General features: G+C 36.7%; 1 long non-coding RNA gene across 1 annotated transcript in view; it reads left to right on the top strand.

The window, feature by feature from the left end:
- Nucleotides 1-3168: 3168 nt before the first annotated feature.
- LOC113915202 overlaps nt 3169-17589 on the top strand; it is a 31626-nt gene continuing 17205 nt past the window's right edge. The window contains exon 1 of the long non-coding RNA XR_003517605.2: nt 3169-3375. This is a non-coding gene — a long non-coding RNA (uncharacterized LOC113915202). The remainder of the gene's footprint in view (nt 3376-17589) is intronic.

The raw sequence follows: 17589 nt of genomic DNA, 5'->3' as shown, positions 1-17589 counted from the left end.
CTGGACATATCTCTTCTTCGTTTATGTGTTTATTTTTGCAAACACTGGAACAACCCACTTTAAGTCTCTGCTAGAAACCAACCTAAAGATCATCCTTCCCTGAATGTGTTTTTCCAATAATATCTCTGTAGAATGTACTTGACCCATTACACCTTTTTCTCCCTAATTTAAATGCCATCCTTCACCTAGGCAAATTATTATTATTAGTAGTAGCAGCAGCAGCAGTAGTAGTGTCGATACTGCAATATTACTAGGTTGTACAAATCTGTTTTGATATAATTATTAGTCCCTAATAATAGGAATCATTCCTTTTTCATAAAAAAAGTTCAATTAGCTTGAAGGGCAATAAGGAGAGAGAATCTGTAACAATTTCACAAGTTGGATCTCAATTCTCCTTCAGTTTAGGAAACTCCTATAGGAGCAGCCATTACCTCTTGAAAAAATAACTTGGTAATTAGAAATATGATTCCTTTAAGCCATCTCTTTTTACTTATATGTAGAATACCCTTGCCATTGGCAGAGACCCTGACTCTCTAATAGAAATAAACTAATAGGTAATGGGGACTTACCTAGCAATAATTTTTGGAGCCCCTTAGCTTCGAGAACTTCTCAGGCAAGGAAATGTCTTGTTCACTCTTGTCTAGTCAAATGCCACGTCGTTGGGCCTCAGAATGAATGAGTAAACAAATCAAAGAATATGTTATTCTCAAGATTTTTACTTCTTAGATATAATCTTATAACATTTCTTCTCTCAAAAGTAATGAGGTCTGAAGGTTAGAACTATACTTTGAGACATATTGCTGGGTAGTTGCTTATTTGTTTATAAAACTTACTGGAATATTAGAGGTAGATAAAATTAAATAAAATTAAATACCAGAGCCTAGCATTCTAAATCAGGATGTTTTGCAAAGAGCTGAGTCCTATCTCCTCCTTTTCTTTTCTTAATTCAAACATAAATTCCAGGCGCATGGGAAGCTCTGTTGGTTAAACATCTACCTTCGGCTCAGGTCATGATCTCAGGGTCCTGGGACCGAGCCCTGCATCGGGCTCCCTGCTCAGAGGGAGCCTGCTTCTCCCTCTCTTGCTCCCCCTGTTCTCTCTCAAATAAATAAATAAAATCTTTAAAAACAAAACAAACTTATAAATTCACGCATTGAAAGTAATGTTTCCATTTATCTACTGGTGTGCTTAGGTAGTTGAATTGAAAAATTTAAGGTGATGGAAGAAAAAAGAGGAGAATTGCAGATTGAGCCATATACAGAAGATTGCCTGGAGAGATGCAGAATATTCTAGTTGGAGCTGAATAGGAAAATGAAGGGACTAGGGCATGTATAATAATTTATGTATTTTGACCAGAGTTTAGGGTATATGTGGTAGAAGATCGACTTAGAATATTCTCTTAGAGAAATATTAGAGGCAACTAAAAATGATGTAAGACCTGGGGAATAAATGCAAGGTTTTGAGCAGGAGAGGAGAGTGATTTAATACGAATTGAGAAGTTTGTTTTGGCAGTTTCTTGCAACATGAGTTTACATAGTAAAAACAGGAAGCCAGGGGACCCTTTGGCAGATCATGGTAGATGTCCAGCAGGGATGGCAGAAGTAGTGATGATACTGAGAATGGAAATAAAGGGATAATAGATGCTGTGGAATTTGGAAATTCTCAGATGAAGGCAAAAGGAGAGAGATAGGAGAACTTATGATGGCTTCTAGGTTTGAAGTTTGGGTTGATGAGAATACAGCACCTTTATTAAAAAGCATCAGACAGGGCACCTGGGTGGCTCAGATGGTTAAGCATCTGCCTTCGGCTCAGGTCATGATCCCAGAGTCCTGGGATCGAGTCCCGCATCGGGCTCCCTGCTCGGAAGGGGGCCTGCTTCTTCCTGTCCCTCTGCTGCTCCCCGTGCTTGTGTTCTTTTGCTCTCTCTGTTAAATAAATAAATAAAATCTAAAAAAAAAAAGTATTAAAAAAAGCATCAGACAGAACTATTGTTAAAAGTCAGTGGTTAAGTCTGATTAGTATCAACAATGTTTACTGTGACAAAATATCTGAGTGTAGCTGTTTATCTGGTCTTTAAAGACAAAGATAATGAGTAAATGGAATGGGTTCGGCTAGGTTTACAAATTAGATATACATTAGATTAGAATTGATAATTAATCTTTAATTAGTAATTAATTTGTAGAGGAAAAGGGTAGAAAGAAAGAAAATAAATTCTGTGGGAAATGCCCTTATTTAGGCAGGAAAACATCTCTTTGTCCCATCTTTTGATAGAGACATGGTCTTATAAAACCCTATGTCACTGAATACTGAAGGAAAGTTGTATTTACCAGTGAGAAAATATTTCACTGGCCAAATTCAGTGAGATTTCATTGGAGGATATTTTAGTCACAGAAACGAAATGTAATACTGAAATTGCTTTAGAGTGAAGGATATTGCACATAATTGTTTTTGCATGAGAAAAGGAAATCAAATTATTGGCTTAAATTTAAACCAAATTTGAAGCATCATAAAAATCTGTATTATCAAAACTATAAATTAATCTCTGCCTTTATTTTTGGAAACTTGATAAACTCTGTTATGTAGGGCAGTCGTTGTGTATGTGTGTGGGGGGGGTGGCAGCGAGTGGGTTACTTAGCCGTTAGAGTAGAATATGTTATTCAGCAATCTGATGTCTTTTTATCTAGAGCTAGTCATATGAAATGCAGCTTCACGAAAAATAAGGCCATTTGGCACTCAGAGGGAATATCCTAAGGCCTGTTGCAGAGGTTGGTTTTACTAATTTAATCAACACATATACTCTAATTAAATACTATATCCCTTAGAGGCAATAGACATTAATTCTCAAGCTTTTGTTGCTAGAAATATCACCTGCTTAACTTGTTGAAAATTCAGATTTACAGTATAAATATTATTCTTAGATCAGAAATTTTTAGTTGTAAATCAGAGTAGTACCCATAATTCTACATTTTTAGTGTGTATCCTTGGGTGATTCCAATACAGGTTTTCTATAGAAGGCACTGACTCAAGAACATGAAAGGAAAAAAAAAGCTCAGGCCCTGCCTCCAGTACCTAATAATGGAAAGCAAACACACAGACTAGTAAGTGTTCTAGAATGGAATTCTTTAGAAACATATTCAGAGAGAGGAATGTGAATGGTGTGAGTAGAAATATATACAGCCCATAGCAGTAGAGGCAAAGAAAGGGCATTACCAGTTATATTCATCATAAGTATAGAAGTGACTCATGTTTGTCTTTTATGTGCATGCCTACCATGATGGTTAAAGTGAAAGGTAACTCTAAGCACAGTGAGCAGAATGACAGCGCCCCCGCAGGAGACTGGAAGAAGATGCACTGGAAGGCAGGGAAGTCATTCAGGTGAGCCTTGAGGTCATGTGGACAAGAAGCCATTACAGTTTGAAAATATTTGACTATATTCAGTCCTTGCTGAGAACCAACACATGGCCCTCGGAAACCCTTTATGTACTAACAGTGCCTTTAAAAAAAAGATAAATATTTAAAACAGATCATTTACTTTAGCAATCTTGATTAGGCAAAGCTTTTCAAATTTATTTGAAATTTGTTCTCAAGCAACAGCTTTTCCCCCCAACAAAACCTTACATAGAACGGCAGAAGTTAAAAGAGAGAGCAGTAGGGATGCTCTGCATCCTGTAGGTGTGGTAGGAGATAGAGGAAAGGTTCTTTCAGCAGGGTCTTCTCTTTATATCGCCTCCTGATGTGGCTTTTTAGGAAACTGTGAAATCTTAGGGTTGTGAAACTGTTTAAAAATGACTACAATTCTGTAGGCATTTTAAAGTTTTTTTTTAAATTTAGATTATTAATTATTAATCATAAATTAAGATGACCACAGCTACATTGTGTTAAGGATAAAACCTTAAAGCCTTATGCAGGGAAAACCTGTTTCTACAGGCTTTGTTTGTACATATAGAATGTGTGCATATATACCACATAAGAGGTAAGGTAAAAGGTTGATTTCAAAAAAAAAAAAGGCCAAGGTAGTATATCGTTAAATAATTTTCATGGTATTAGACACTACAATTTTTAGACCAACTCATTTTTACACTTAAAATGGACAGAACTGGGAGTCAAATATTCTGTGTATTTCCATGTCTTTATGTATTTAATAAATATGGATTCCCCTAGCTACAGTCTCAGAAACAAATCACAGCTATTTTCTTTTAAACCTTAGTCTTTTTGCCTTTCTGTGTAACACTTTACAATAAGAGCCTAATCATTCCCCACTCCTTTGGTATTTGTTGCAAGGACATTGATTCTGATGGGCTCATTTAGGATTAACATGGATGTCATAAGTACTTCGGTAGGAATAGGATTTCTACGGGAATCCAACATAATTAGCCAGGTCATTACTTCAAAGTGTTACTTGTTCCTTTTAGAACAGCTGCCCTTCAGTGTACTTCTTCCTGCAAAGTACATCAGGGCGCTTTCTCTTAGAAGGGGCACTTCCCAGTACTTGAACCTGTTGAGAGAAAGTTGTAGAAGCAAACAGGGTACAATAGACAAGGTGTGGTAATTACTAGATAACTGATTAATAGAAAGCTGATGTTTTAACTGAGCGTCTGCAGTCCCTACAATAAGGAACTTGATTTCATTTTAAATTTCTGTGGAGGATAAAGAAGCAATAGTATTAAAAAAGAGGCTCAAATAACTCCTTCAGTTTTTCATGGAAAGTTACACACACGTACACACACACACATGCACACACGCACACACACACACATCAAAAACCATAGCAATAGGTGCATTAATCAGGGACTAGAAGTACTTGTGTGTTCATAACTGATATTTTTTAATGCTAAAATATGGTTTTGAATTTTGTGGTACTTGTGTGAGGAAATGTAAATTTCTTATGTTACTGTGATTTTATTATGTTATTTTAAATGTTTCTGAGTATCTTGGAATAGTTACTCTCATGTGCATTTATGATGCCAAGATTAGCCTAGTATTCATTAAAATAACCAGGAAGTTATTTTGTCTTGGCTCTATTACTCGAATATCTGCTGTATCATATATCTTTATGAAATGGATTGATTTGATAAAATGAAAAATTATTTTAGACTCATGTAAATGGGAGGATGAATTCACTTTTTCCTCCAGTGACTTTTCAGTAATTCTCTAAGCATTTTGGCATTGTAGCAAGTGCCTTTTGAAAAATTCTGAGTTTTATTCAAAACAAGGGCCACTTTTCACCACCCCCAAAGAATGACATTTTGACTTCTAATTTTAGAGATTAAAACTTGATTTCAAAATAATTCCAGGAATTTTCTTTATAAAATGATCTATATCAATCTTACCTTCAAGTTTTCTATGACCTATCAATGACCATAATTAAAGGGACTCATTAAATGTAACAAGTGGTAATTATTCCTCTTATGCTACAAAATTACCAAAACAAATTTTGAAATAAAATAAAGGCAGAATCTATAAACTTGCTAGCAAATTTCCTAATAGGTAAACTAAAAAAAAAAAATTGATGTTATTTAACACAGGGTAAATTTTGAAATACTTTCAGTTTAGAAACAGATGTTGAATGGTATAGTAAACAAATAAACAAAAAACTAGACTGAGTGCAAGAATTGCTAAATTCTAATTCTCAGTCTACCACTAATTGCTTAAGCTTGAGGGTCATTATTAACCATGATTAAGCCTCATATCTCTTCTTGGCAACAGAGGACCAAGATCTTAGGATTTATTCAGTTCTAAAACGTTGTAACAAGTATTACTAATGGCAAGTTCATTTTGATACAATGGTGTTTCAAAATATCACAAAATTTCAATGACATATGTTCCCCATATGCATCTTAAAAATGTGGAAGGGCTTGCCCATAAAACCACTACAGCCCAAAGCTTTTGAAGCGGTAATTCTTTGACAGTATTTTTGCCTTTATTCAGTCATTGATTTGTTCAGGTTTTCGCTTAGCTCATTTTTTCTTTCCTTACCTCTAAATAAGTGTCTCAGTTCTCTCTCCTAGGACCTGATCTCTTTTCTCTTTACCGTCCCTTCTCAGATAATATCATCTATTATCTCAAACCTCAGATTTTTCTAGAACTTGCTTCACATCCAGCAGCCTTCTTTACTTCTCCAATTGAATTGCTTTAATAGGCATCCCAAATTGACACAACTCAAACCAAACTCATAATTACCCTTGGCCCAACCAAACTAGTTCCACTCCCATTTTCCCTGACTCAGGAAATGACAGTTCCATTCATACTGCTAGACCCTTACTCTCATACCACATTTCCAATCCATCATAAGATACTAAGAGGAGGTAATAGCTGTGAAGAGACCAACACCAAAACTCACAATAACTAAAAAATTGAGATAAACTTTTATTTTTTTTTAATTTCTAAATTTATTTTACTTTTTATTTTTATTTAAATTCAATTTAATTAACATATACTATATTATTAGTTTTGGAGGTAGAATTTAGTGATTCATCAGTTGCATACAACACCCAGTGCTCATTACTTCAGGTGCCCTCCATAATGCCCATCACCCAGTTACCCCAGCCTCCCCACCTCCCCTCCAGCAGCCCTCAGTTTGTTCCTTAGAGTTAAGAGTATCTTATGGTTTGCCTCCCTCTCTGTTTTCATCTTATTTTATTTTTCTTTCCCTTCCCCTATGTTCATTTGTTTTGTTTCTTAAATTCTACATATGAGTGAAATCATATGGTATTTGTCTTTCTCTGACTTATTTCGCTTAGCATAATACCCTCTAGTTCCATCTACATCATTGCAAATGGAAATGGACGGATTTCATTCTTTTTGATGGCTGAGTAGTATTCCATTATATATAATATCATATATATATCAGATGACCTATATATAATACCTTATGACATATATCAGATGATATGTGTATATCACATCTTCCTTATCCATTTCTCTGTCAAAAGGGCTCTTTCCATAGTTTGACTGTTGTGGACATTGCTGCTATAAACATTGGGAGCTGGTGCCTCTTCAGATCGCTACATTTCTATCTTTCGGGTAAATAGTAGTGCAACTGTTGGGTCCTAGGGTAGTTCTATTTTTAACTTTTTGAGGAATCTCCAACCTCCATCCTGTTTTCCAGAGTGGCTGCCCCAGTTTGCATCCCCACCCACAATGTAAGAGGGTTCCCCATTCTCCACATCCTTGCCAACATCTGTTGTTTCCTGAGTTGTTAATTTTATCTATTTTGATTGGTGTGAGGTGGTATCTCATTGTGGCTTTGATTTGTATTTCCCTGATGCCAAATGGTATTGAGCATATTTTCATGTGTCTGTTGGCCATTTGTATGTTTTCTTTGGAGAAATGTCTGTTCATGTCTTCTGCCCATTTCTTGACTGCATTTTTTGGGTTTTTTTTGAGTATTGAGTTTGATAAGTTCTTTATAGTTTTTGGATACTAGCCCTTTATCTAAGACATTTGCAGATATCTTAAAGCCATACTTTAAAATTCTTTTGATACCTTTTGAAGAAAGAAGAATTGGATAGATAACTTTCTGGACAAGGACAAGCTATTTCAAGATGTGTGGATGATTGTCTTTGGATCTTTTTCTTCTGGGGTCATTTGCTTGATTCTAAGGATAGGGCTTGGCCCAAGCAGAGGATTATTATGGTGTGCGTGTGTGGGTGGAAAAAGGATGACAGTGGAGAACACTGGGAAACCAGAGGGGCTTTTATCAGTGCTTCAAGACTGGTAAAACAAGACTGGAGAACTGAAAAGGCCACATGGCTAATATTTCCTGTAGAACATTTGCTAAAATCTGAAACTGTGCAGGGACTATAGAGTCAGACTGAAAATGTCCAAAATTCAGAAAAATGTACCTCAAAGTCTCATGCTATTTAAGAAGAATATACCCATCATGGAGAGGTGGTTTTGTAAATGAAGGAGGCGGTTAATGAAAGCCCTAGAAGGAGTCATATATTAGAAGATTTGTATCTACTTTTTATCAGGGGCATCCATGACATCTGGGACAACTAAAGGTGAGTGTCTGTGTTTGGCTCTTGTAGAAAACCTTCTAGGGAACAGAGAAACCAAGAATGACTGCCATTCACATGAGCAAATTGTAACCCGGAAAGAGCTGAAATCATATGACTGGTGTCCAGTCAATGAATCTGCAAATTTTAAAACTTTGTGGGGCAGAAAGATAAACAGCTGGGGTTAAAAACTCTAAAAGACAGAACTAAATATGCTATAATCATTTGGGACTAAAGAATTAAAGAAAAAGGCCCACAATGAAAAAGTCAAGCTCTAGGGTTGGGGTGGGGGAGTAAATTAGAAATAGACAGTTTTAAGCAATCCCCATCCAAAATCCAACTCACCTCCATCCCCAACTAGGCTGTGGGAAGAGGCCCTCTACTCTATAAATCCTACTAAAGAGAAAAGCAACCCTCTGTTGTGGAAGATACATCATGTGGAAGATCTACAGCCTTTTATTACATAGTATCTAAGATTCATTCTTTGGAATTTCAATCATTAATAGTTTGTTTTATAGCAAACTATTTTAAGAGCATTAAATTAAAAAAAACAAATATACAATAGAAAATTATCAATGGATCCAGTAGATTGTTCTTTAAAAAGATAAATAAAATTGATTAACCCCAAGCAAGACTAAATAATAAAAAGAAGTAAAAACATAAATTTTCAATATCAAGAGTGAAAGGAGAATACCATTACAGAGCCTATAGACATTAAAAAGATAATAAGGCATTATGAACAACTTTAGAAATTTAGATATTTATAAAATGAATAAATTCACATCAGTAAATTTGATAATTTATATAAAACAGGTAAATTCTTTGATAATACATTTTAACAAAAACTAAAAGAATAAATACACATTGGAATAGTTTACCTGGTAAAAAAAAAATGTGAACCTTTTATTAAAACCTTCCCACAAATACAGCAGGACTGGTAGTCTTCACTAATAATCTTTCAAAAGGGGCGCCTGGGTGGCTCAGTCGTTGAGCGTCTGCTTTTGGCTCAGGCCATGATCCCAGGGTCCTGGGATCGAGTCCCACATCGGGCTCCCTGCTTGGTAGGAAGCCTGCTTCTCCCTCTGCCTGCCACTTTCCCTGCTTGTGCATGCTCTCTCTCTGACGAATAAATAAAATCTTAAAAAAAAAAAGGGGGAAGGAATAAATGACCAGCTTTACACATATGTTTCTGTATAGCAGGAAAAAGAGTGAAGACTTTTCAGCTTGCACTGGGAGACAAATACAAGGCCAACATAAGAACATTATAGAAATAGAAAATTATAGATCAATCTCTTATGCAAAACTCTATAAACAAAACAGCAAATTGAGTCCAGTAATATAGGAAAAAGAAAGATACATGAAACCAAGTGGAGGTTAATCCAAGAATACGAGTGGCTTAAACATTTAAATGTAATTCATGTAACCACATTAATGGAATAAAAGAGAAAATTATTTGATCATTCAATATAAAGGATTTAATAAAATTCAAAACCCATTTATGAAAATATCTCTTAGGAAACTTGGAACAGAATGGAACTTGTTAACCTGATGAAGGATATCAACATACCTACACTTAAAATCTTTCTTAGTAATATTTCCTCTTGAATCTGGATATCTGCTAACACCATTCCTACTCAACATTATACTCACAGTCCTAGCTAGTGCAATTAGGTAAAAAAAAATTAAATATAAAACAAAGTTTTTAATGAGAAAAAAATTTCATTGTTCAGTGATGATATGACTGAGTGATTGTAGAAAATATCAAAATACAGAAAATCTACTGGATGTATTAAGTTTATTAAGTGTATGGGTCAATATAAAAATAAAATAGCATATTTATATAACTGCAATAAATAGAAAATAAAAATTTAAAACAACTTATAGTAGAATTAAAATCCTACAAATACCAAGGAATAAATCTAACAAAAATATGTACAAGGCCTCTACATTGAAGACTGAATATTATTTAAAGAAACTAAATAACTAAATATATGTAGAAATACACCATATATGTGGATTGAAAGACTCAATACATAAAAGATGTCTAGTAAAATTTCTCTACATTAATCTACAAATTCTGTGCAATCACAGAGGGTGGAGTCACAAACCAAAGATTTTTTTCCCCAAGCCTTGAAGTCTAATGTATGGCTGGATTCTGAAATTGCTCAGAACCAATGACATTTTTCCCCCCTCTTCCATTTTCTGTCCTCTTAAATGGGAAATACCAGTAAGAAATCCTATGCATATTTCACCATCGTGCTTTGGGGATCTGATAGCTTATTTCTTGAGTTTCACAGGTCCATAGATGCAGAAAGAAAATTTTCTAGTTTCTTGTATCAGACACCAATACCTGACTTATATGATGAAATTTGGGACTCTTGAGCTAATGAGACTTAAGTGAAATTTGGTGCTGTAATACATTATGACAGGGAGTATGTTAGGGTGTTGTGGGCGTATTTTGTATGTGAGAATGCAAATCTTTGTGGGCCATAAAATAGACTATGGTAGGCAGAATAATGCACCTGCCTCCAAAGCAGTCTATATCCTAAACACCCCAAATTTTTACTACGTTACCCTACATGGCAGAAGAGACTTTGCAAATGTGATTAAATTAAGGATTTTAAGGTGGGAAGATTGTGTGTGGGTAGACCCAAATTAGTCAAGGGTTCTCATAATAGAGAGAAGCAGGGGTATTAATGTCAGAGACCCGAAAACACTATGTTGAAGGTTTTTAAGACAGAATAAAGGCCTATGAACCAAGGCAGGTAGCCTCTAGAACCTGGAAAAGACAAGGAAACAGATTCTTTAACAAGTGCTTCCAGAAGGAACACAGCCCTGCTGATACATTGTTTTTTGCCGGGTAAGATCCATTCCAGATTTCTGATCTCCAGAGCTGTAAGATAAAAAATTAATTATTTTTTATTGTGGTAAACAACACATAAGGTCCTCTCTGAACAAATGATTAAGTATAAATTACTGTATTGTTAACTATCAGGTCGATACTGTGCAGCATATCGTTATGATATTATCATGTTGTATAACTGAATCTCTATAACCACTGAACAGCAGTACCCTATTTCCCCAGGATCTAGAAACCTCATTGTACTTTCTGTGTTTATGATTTTGACTACTTTAGATACCTCATGTAAGTGGAATCATATAGTATCTGTCCTTATGTGACTGACTTATTTCACTTAGCATAATGTCCTCAAGGTACATGTATGATGTCACATATGACAGTAAAGGCTAAATAATTTTCCACTGTATATGCATACATTTTCTTCATTCATCTGTTGCTATAAACATTTAAGTTGCTTTTACATCTTGGTTATTATGAATAATGTTATAATGAACATGGGAGTACAAATATCTTTTCAAGATTTTGATTTCAATCCTTTTGGTTAAATACTTAAAGCTGGACTTGCTGGATTAATCATATAGTAGTTCTAGTTCTAATTTTTTTGAAGAAACTTCATACTGCTTCCGTAGCAGCTGTACCATTTCACATTTCCACCAACAGTGCACAAGACTCCTCATTTATTCACATTCTTGCAGCACTTTTTATTTCTGTTTTGTTTTTGTTTTTTTTTTCTAAATAATGGGGCATCCTAACAGATGTGAGGTCATTCTGATTTTGATTTGCATTTCTGTAATTAGTAATGTTGAGTATCTTTTCATGTACCTGTTGGCCATTTATATGTCTTTGGGGAAAAAAAAAAATGTCTACTTGGATCCTTTGCCCATTTTTATTTTTATTTATTTATTTGTTTATTTTTAAATATTTTATTTATTTATTTGACAGAGAGAGACACAGTGAGAGAGGGAACACAAGCAGGGGGAGTGGGAGAGGGAGAAGCAGGCTTCCTGCTTGAGCAGGGAGTCCAATGTGGGGCTCAATCCCAGGACCCTGGGATCATGACCTGAGCCAAAGGCAGACGCTTAATGACTAAGCCACCCAGGCACCCCATTTTGTCAATTTTTAATTGGATTTTTTGGGTTTGGGGTTTTTCATTGTTTTTTGTTTTTTTGTTTGTTTTGCTTTTCTCCATTGTATATACTTGGCTCTTTTGTCAAAAATTTCCCCTATATGCATGGGTTTATTTCTAGGCTCTCTATTCTGTTCCATCGATCTATGTGTCTGTTTTTATGCTAATACCATATTTTTTTTATTATTTTAGCCTTGTAGGATAGTTTGAAATCAGGAAGTGTGATGTCTCCAGCTTTGTTCTTCAACTGCTTTGGTTATTTAGGTCTTTTGTGGTTTCATGCAAATTTTAGGAATTTTTTTTTCTTTCTGTGAAAAGTATCATTAGGATCCTGCTAGAGATTGCATTGAATCTATAGATTTCTTTGGATAGGATGGATATTTTTACAATATTAGTTCTTCTGGAAGGGGAAAAGATGACAGAGTAGTACAGGACCCTATTTCAACCGGTCCCCGGAATTGAGCTGGATAGCTACCAGACCACTCTGAATGCCCATGAAATCAGCCTGAGATGTAAGAAGATCTGGATCTCTACAAACAGAATATCACAGCTGGTTGGTTTCAAGGTATGAATTGGGGAGCCATGATTCCACGAGAAGTTATTGGAGGATAAATGGCAGTGGGAGGGAGCCTGGCCCTGGGGATCATACACCCCCAGTGAGGGAGAGCCTCCCACGATGGGGATGGGTCACAGACTCACAGACCAGTAGCAACAAGGAAAGGACTTTACAGCAACCCCCTGGATGGAAACCAGAGCAGCAGGGCTGCACATGCTAACTGGGGGTGGCTGGCGGTTTTAGAAGCACAAAGGGCAGAGACATGCCCCAACCTGGAGGCAAGGACTGGGAGCACTGCTGAGGGGCGCACAACCCAGGACGCTGCAGTTTACAGCAGCACAGACAGAAATGGAGATAGTGTGGCCTGGAGAGCTTACTGAAGAACAGACTGTGATCTCTCTTTTCTGAGGCAGAGGGTTGGAAATGGTCTCTTCTGCTCTGACTCTCAGAAGAGACGTGGAAAGCCACCAGGGAAAGCCACCAGAGAACAAAAGCCCCAAAAAACCGGTTTTCACTGAGCCCATCCCCTGCCACAGGGGGCGGGGCAACTCTGCCCAAATAGGATTGCCTGAGTAACAGTGCAGCAAGCCCTCCCCCAGAAGACAGGCTGGGAAAACAAGAGGCCAGCAACCTTAAGGTTCCTATAAAACAGATGCATCTTGCTTGGGTTGTGGTCAATAATTTGGACTCTATACATTCCCTCAACCACCCCTCAACAGAATGACTAGGAGGAGGAACCCCCAAAATAGGAAAGACTCAGAGATTATGACTTATGCTGCAGATTTACAAATGGATGCAGATATAACCAAGATGTCGGAGATGGAATTCAGGCTAGCAATTGTAAAGACAATAGCTAGAATGGAGAAATAATTAATGGCAATATAGAGTCTCTAAGGAAAGAAATGAAAGCTGAATTGGCAGAACTTAAAAATGCTATCAATGAGATCCAATCCAATCTAGATAATCTAACAGCTAGGGTAAGTGAGGTAGAAGAACGAATTAGTGACCTGGAAGACAATTTGATAGATAAAAAGGGAAAAGAGGAAGCCAGGGAAAAACAACTCAGAATCCATGAAAATAGAATCAGAGAAATAAGTGACACCATGAAACATTCCAATGTCAGAATTATTGGAATCCTGGAGGGGGTGGAGAGAGAGGACTAGAAGATATATTTGAACAAATCGTAGCTGAGAACTTCCTTAATCTGGGGAATGAAACAAACATTCGTGTCCTGGAGGCAGAGAGGACCCCTCCTAAGATCAAGGAAAACAGGCCAGCACCCCGGCATGTAATAGTAAAACTCGCAAATCTTAGAACCAAGGAAAACATCTTAAGGGCAGTTAGGAGGAAGTGATTACTTACATACAGAGGGAGGAACATCAGAATAATGTGAGCCTATCCACAGAGACCTGGCAAGCCAGAAAGGCCTGGCAAGACATATTCAGGGTACTAAGCGAGAAGAACATGCAGCGAAGAATACTTTATCCGGCAAGACTGTCATTTAGAATGGATGGAGAGATGCAGAGCTTCCACGACCGGCAGAAACTGAAAGAATATGTGACCACTAAGCCGGCCCTGCAAGAAATATTAAGGGGGGGTTCTATAAAAGGAGAAAGACCCCAAGAGTGATATACAACAGAAATTTACAGGGACAATCTATAAAAACAAGGTCTTCACAGGCAACATGATGGCAATAAATTCATATCGTTCAAAAATCACTCTCAATGTGAATGGCCTAAATGCTCCCAGAAAACGGCACAGGGTTGCAGATTGGATAAAAAGACAGGACCCATCCATATGCTGTCTACAAGAGATTCATTTTGAACCTAAAGATACATCCAGACTGAAAGTGAAGGGATGGAGATCCATCTTCCATGCCAACGGACTTCAAAAGAAAGCTGGGGGAGCAATTCTTATATCAGACAAATTAGATTTTAAACTAGAGACTATAGTTAGAGACACAGAAGGACACTATATCATTCTTAAAGGGTCTATCCAACAAGAAGATCTAATAATTGTAAATATCTACACCCCCAACATGGGAGCAGCCATCCACATAAGCCAACTGTTAACCAAAATAGAGTCATATTGATAACAATATGTTAATTGTAGGAGACCTCAATAGTCCACTCTCAGGAATAGACAAATCATCTAAGCAGAAAATCAACAAAGAAACAAGAGCCTTAAATGACACACTGAACCAGATGGACCTCATAGATATGTACAGAACATTCCATCCTAAAACAACAGAATACTCATTCTTCTCGAGCACACATGGAACTTTCTCCAGAATAGACCACATACTGGGTCACAAATCAGGTCTCAACCAATACCAAAAGACTGAGATTATTCCCTGCATATTCTCACACCATAATGTTTTAAAACTGGAACTCAATCACAAGAAAAAATTTGGAAGAAATTCAAACATTTGGAAGCTAAAGACCACTCTGCTCAAGAATGTTTGGGTCAACCAGGAAATCAAAGAAAAACTTAAACAATTCATGGAAAGCAATAAGAACAAAAACACATTGGTCCAAAACCAATGGGATACTGCAAAGAGAGTCCCAAGGGGAAAATCGTAGCCATCCAAGCCTCACTCAAAAAAATAGAAAAATCCCAAATTCACCGACTAACTCTACACCTTAAAGAACTAGAGAAAAAGCAACAAACGATGCCTAAGTCATGCATTAGAAGAGAAATAATTAAGATTAGAGCAGAGATCAATGAATTAGAAACCAGAAACACAGTAGATCAGATCAACGAAACTAGAAGCTCGTTCTTTGAAAGAATAAGATCGATAAACCACTGGCCACTTATCCAAAGGAAAAGAGAAAGGACCCAAATTAATAAAATTATGAATTAAAGGGGAGAGATCATGACTAACACCAAGGAAATAGAAACAATTATTAGAAATTATTATCAACAACTATATGCCAATAAACTGAGCAATCTGGATGAAATGGATGCCTTCTTGGAAACCTATAAACTGCCAAGACTGAAACAGGAAGAAACTGACAACCTGAATAGGCCAATAACTAGTAATGAAGCAGTGATCAAAAACCTCCCAAAAAACAAGAGTCCAGGGCCTGATGGATTCCCTGGGGAATCCTACCAAACATTCAAAGAAGAAATAATACCTATTCTCCTGAAGATGTTTCAAAAAAATGGAAACAGAAGGAAAGCTTCCAGACTCATTCTATGAGGCCAGCATTACCTTGATCCCCAAACCAGGCAAAGACCCCATCAAAAAGGAGAATTTCAGACCGATACAGATGAATATGGATTCCAAAATCCTCAACAAAATCCTAGCTAAAAGGATCCAACAATGCATTAAAAGGATCACCCACCATGACCAAGTGGGATTTATCCCCGGGATGCAAGGGTGGTTCAACATTCACAAATAAATCAATGTGATAGAACACAATAAGAGGAGAGAGAAGAACCATATGGTCCTCTCAATGGATACAGAAAAAGCATTTGACAAAACAGCATCCTTTCCTGATTAAAACTCTTCAGAGTATAGGGATAGAGGGAACATTCCTCAAGTTCATAAAATCCATCTATGAAGAACCCACAGTGCATATCATCCTCAATGGGGAAAAGCTGAGAGCCTTTCCCTTAAGATCAGGAACACATCAAGGATGGCCACTCTTGCCACTATTGTTCTACACAGTACTAGAAGTCCTAGCAACAGCAATCAGACAACAAAAAGAAATAAAGTGTATTCAAATTGGCAAAGAAGAAGTCAAACTCTCTCTTTTCACAGACGACATGATACTTTATGTGGAAAACCCAAAAGACTCCACCCCCAAATTACTAGAACTCATACAGCAATTCAGTAATGTGGGAGGATACAAAATCAATGCACAGAAATCAGTTGCTTTCTTATACATTAACAATACAACTATAGAAAGAGAAATTAGAGAAGCGATTCCATTTGCAATAGCACCAAAAACCATAAGATACTTCGGAATAAACCTAACCAACGAGGCAAAGGATCTATACTCTAGAAATCTACAGAACACTCATGAAAGAAATTGAAGAAGACACAAAAAGATGGAAAAACATTCCATGCTCATGGATCGGAAGAATAAACATTGTTAAAATGTCTATGCTACCCAGAGCAATCTGTACCTTCAGTGACATCCCAATCAAAATTCCAATGACATTCTTCAGAGTGCTGGAACAAACAATCCTACAATTTGTATGGAATCAGAAAAGACCCCGCATCACCAAGGAAATGTTGAAAAAGAAAAACAAAGCTGGGGGCATCACGTTGCCCAATTTCAAGCTATATTACAAAGCTGTGATCATCAAGACAGCATGGTACTGGCACAAAAACAGACATATAGACCAATGGAACAGAATAGAGAGCCCAGATATGGACCCTCAACTCTATGGTCAAATAATCTTCAACAAAGCAGGAAAAAATATGCAATGGAAAAAAGACAGTCTCTTCAATAAATGGTGCTGAGATAATTGGACAGCCACATTGAGAAGAATGAAATTTGACCATTCTCTAACACCATACACAAAGATAAACTGAAAATGGATGAAAGACCTCAATGTGAGTCAGGAATCCATCAAAATCCTAGAGGAAAACATAGGCAATAACTTCTTTGATATCGCCCACAGCAACTTCTTTCAACATACCTCTCCAAAAGCTAGTGAAATAAAAGCAAAAATGAACTTTTGGGACTTCATCAAGATAAAAAGCTTCTGCACAGCAAAGGAAACAGTCAACAAAATAAAGATGCAACCCACAGAATGGGAGAAGATATTTGCAAATGACACTATAAAGGGCTGGTATCCAAGATCTATAAAGAACTTCTCAAACTCAACACCCAAAAAACAAATAATCGAGTCAAAAAATGGGCAGGAGACATGAACAGACACTTCTCTGAAGATGACATACAAATGGCTAACAGACACATGAAAAAATGTTCATCATCATTAGCCATCAGGGAAATTCAAATCAAAACCACATTGAGATACCACCTTATACCAGTTAGAATGGCAAAAACTGACAGGGCAAGAAACAACAAATGTT

Source organism: Zalophus californianus, chromosome 4, assembly GCF_009762305.2.
Source record: "Zalophus californianus isolate mZalCal1 chromosome 4, mZalCal1.pri.v2, whole genome shotgun sequence".
Classification (NCBI taxonomy): domain Eukaryota; kingdom Metazoa; phylum Chordata; class Mammalia; order Carnivora; family Otariidae; genus Zalophus; species Zalophus californianus.
The sequence above is the reverse complement of the archived record's forward strand: the minus strand, read 5'-3'. Positions and strand labels throughout refer to the sequence as shown.